Raw genomic sequence first — 3,297 nt, 5'->3', positions numbered from 1 at the left:
CTCATAATTACGAATATACTGTATAATACATGTAAAACAATTTTTGTCTATCAAGATAAGAAATAACAATAGATTGAATAATTGCTTACATCAACATCATTTGTTTCTTTGGTGAACTGAGCGGTCTCATTCCATTGGCAATCATACCACATCCCGCATCTCTTAACTCTTATGTCTTAACTTCAAATTTGGTATAAAAACAATTTTTTGTGCATGTATTATGTATGGGCTGTTGGTTTCATGTGATAATATTTATCGACCTGCTATGCTGCATGGGTTTTGTTCATGGTGATTGACATACATTCATTGATTCAATCATTGTACTTGTAGACTACTAGTTTTTAAAATCTTCATTTGATATTGAATGGATAGTTGTCTCATTTCAATCATATCCCATGTCTCCTTGCTTATTTTACTACACATACATGTACATCGTCAATATACACAACACCAAGCAGATTTGAAGTATTAAATGAATCTGGCATGTAATGGAATTTAAAAGAAGATGTTCAATGATTTATTTTTATATTAAAATATAGAAATAATCCAATTTAACCCAGGTATCACATGATCATCTATCAAGTCACTATCAAAGTTCCCTACACACAAAGCGTAGCTTTCAAGTTTAGGTAGAAGAGATTAAATGTTAATGATCCAATGAAACATTGTTGGTATATCCTCCATAAATGATATTCAGAGGAACGTTCTGGTCAAAAGTGGCATTCAGTTGTACACTAGTATTTCTGTTTCTATTTGAAGGCATGCCATATATATCATGTATATATGTTAGTCCACATGATAAGTGCATGAATGGCCAACTGCTGTTTGCACACAACTGCTTAGACTTTTTTGGGGACTTGAATCCTTGTGCCTAGACTTTTCTTCTTAACATTCACCAGTTTGAGCATTTTGGAAAATACTGAAAAAAAGGTGTAATATAGTTACATGTGGCAATAATAATACAATATCATATGGCTTAAACAATTCCAATATCAAATATGTCGTTAACAATAGCAATACTTCCTCAAGATCTCTGCTCGAATAATTATATTTGCAAAATTTATGTTAGATTTCTATGGGTTTATGCAAATTCAGGAATAATTTATATTTGTAGCAATGTTTCTATTGTTTTAAAATAAAATATTTTGCAATATTGTAGGATCAAAAGATGTCGCAAACAAACAAAAAATCAAAAATAACAATAAAAGGAATAAATGTTAGATAACAGAATATCCTTTATATATTATATATATAAAACTCTAACTGGACTTGACTGAAGTATAGTTTAGAGCAGTTCGGTCTAGAAAAAATAAAGCTCGGGTACATTTGTAATGCACAGGTTTAAAAAAATTATGACGTCTTGCTATTTTAATTATTTGCTTTGACACCGTTGCAGGAAAAAATCTTGCAAGGCTATTTTGATTTTTGCTTTGACACCGTTGCAGGAAAACATCTTTCATTGCATTGTTGGATTTGAAGTTGTTGCAGGAAAACATTATTTAGCCTAGCAAAATGCCATAATTAACAGGCATAATAATTAATTGGACTTAAATTTGTACTGCATGTGATATGTGGTATAAACAGATAGAGAAGGAGGGAGTCCATAATAATAACATGCATAATAAAAGGGGGGCAGTGATTTATAATGAAGACCAAAACAGCACTACCCATACATTATTAAAGGCATTAAAGTAGATGAGCTGTGTTGGTGTATTATTATTTTGATGTCATAAAAAATGTACATTCATTTGTACACAATGTACGTTCACAATACCATGATGCTGGTAAACACTGGGCTGAACATTTGAAAATATTACCATCCATGCATTGTCCCTTTCCACATCGGCAAAGGCAAATCTATAGAGTTTTCTATGGAACATGGCTAGTTAAAATTGATGTAAAACTATTTCAAAACACATGGTTTAACGATTTCACTTCAGTATATTAACAGGAATGAAGTATCAGATTGTTATGACAACTGGATCCCCTCCCAATTTAGGCCTGGTAAATTGCGATTCATCTGAGAACCACATTGATTTTTAAAGACAAAAAAGTATCACAATTCCCTTATTTAGCGGTTTGAGATTTCTTCAATACACTTTATCACCAATGTTTTACGTTTGTAAACATGTTTGAACATTAATCTAGGCCAATTGAAAAACTTTATTCATTTTTCCGAAGCCACCCCCATTTTTGCTCCAGAACGCCATTTTTGTTGTAATCAACTAAAAAAAAAAAAAAAAAATTAGGAAAACTACTGCACCAATCACTACGAAATTTATTCAATACACGAAGAAATCATATATCTATCAGAAAATATAAATATTTTCCCTCATCTCCGTTTTTTGAGGAAGGAGTATAAAAATAGAAAATGATGTTAGGACCGCCCAATAGGCGTGATAGGGTGAAGTCACTTCGGTCAATATGCAAATTCATTCTATGGAGCCGTGTTTTCTTACTGCGATCGTAAAAGTTATTCATAACACCAGAACCATTTTAAACTTCTTATTTCAAGCATAATATTTGATAAATATAGATTGTATATACTTACATATCGATGTCTATTTGTTTAGGTGATGCAAATGTCAGCCATTAATCAGAGCTAGTTTAGCATTTTCCAGATGCATCACGGGTAATCTCACAAAATCTCGCGCCGCAGAAGATATTATACTACAGTCTATGCAAAAGCCCACGAGATTCCAATCCTTCTTACTATACAAATCCTTGGTATTTGTAAATGTTCTTTTATTCAGTTGAGAATAGGATAACCGGACAGAGAGTTACAGGACAAATTGTCACTGGATAGAACGTCACAAGTTAAAAAGATTTTTTTTTTAAATTGTTTTATCACATCATTCAGACTGATTTTTTTAGAAATTATTGTATTTTTTTATTAAGCTTTGTAAATAAAGAGGTTTTCTAATTACCACAAACCATGTTTGAAGGATGCGCACAACTTAACTGTTTGCATTCTCGTTATTTTCATTTTATCCTTAAAACTATATGTATATATTAGCCACTGTTAGCTGCTTACATAGAATTGTATTATATTTTGTTATTAAAACATCATATATTTACCCTGTTATTAGTTTTTATACTTAGTTATTAAATATGAAAATGGTATGTGCATTATTCATGGGAGTGAAGCTGGAATATACAAATATTTCTACGGTATTTTCGTCTGCTTTGACCTAGACACATGTTATATTTGTCTTATTATAATATCACTGGGGTCAACACATGTACATGAGATGTAAGTACTGACTGAAATATGAGTTATTCAGTGATAAGACATCA

At 31.4% G+C, this 3,297-nt stretch overlaps 1 long non-coding RNA gene across 1 annotated transcript; it reads right to left on the bottom strand.

Moving 5' to 3' along the window:
- Window positions 1–504: 504 nt before the first annotated feature.
- On the bottom strand, window positions 505–2,724 carry LOC143054749 (uncharacterized). The gene is made up of 2 exons (XR_012971814.1): window positions 2,552–2,724; window positions 505–919 (listed from the first exon to the last, which is right to left on the bottom strand). It is a non-coding gene; the product is annotated as an uncharacterized LOC143054749 (long non-coding RNA).
- Window positions 2,725–3,297: the final 573 nt, after the last annotated feature.

The sequence above is a fragment of the Mytilus galloprovincialis genome, chromosome 12 (assembly GCF_965363235.1).
Source record: "Mytilus galloprovincialis chromosome 12, xbMytGall1.hap1.1, whole genome shotgun sequence".
Classification (NCBI taxonomy): domain Eukaryota; kingdom Metazoa; phylum Mollusca; class Bivalvia; order Mytilida; family Mytilidae; genus Mytilus; species Mytilus galloprovincialis.
The sequence above is the reverse complement of the archived record's forward strand: the minus strand, read 5'-3'. Positions and strand labels throughout refer to the sequence as shown.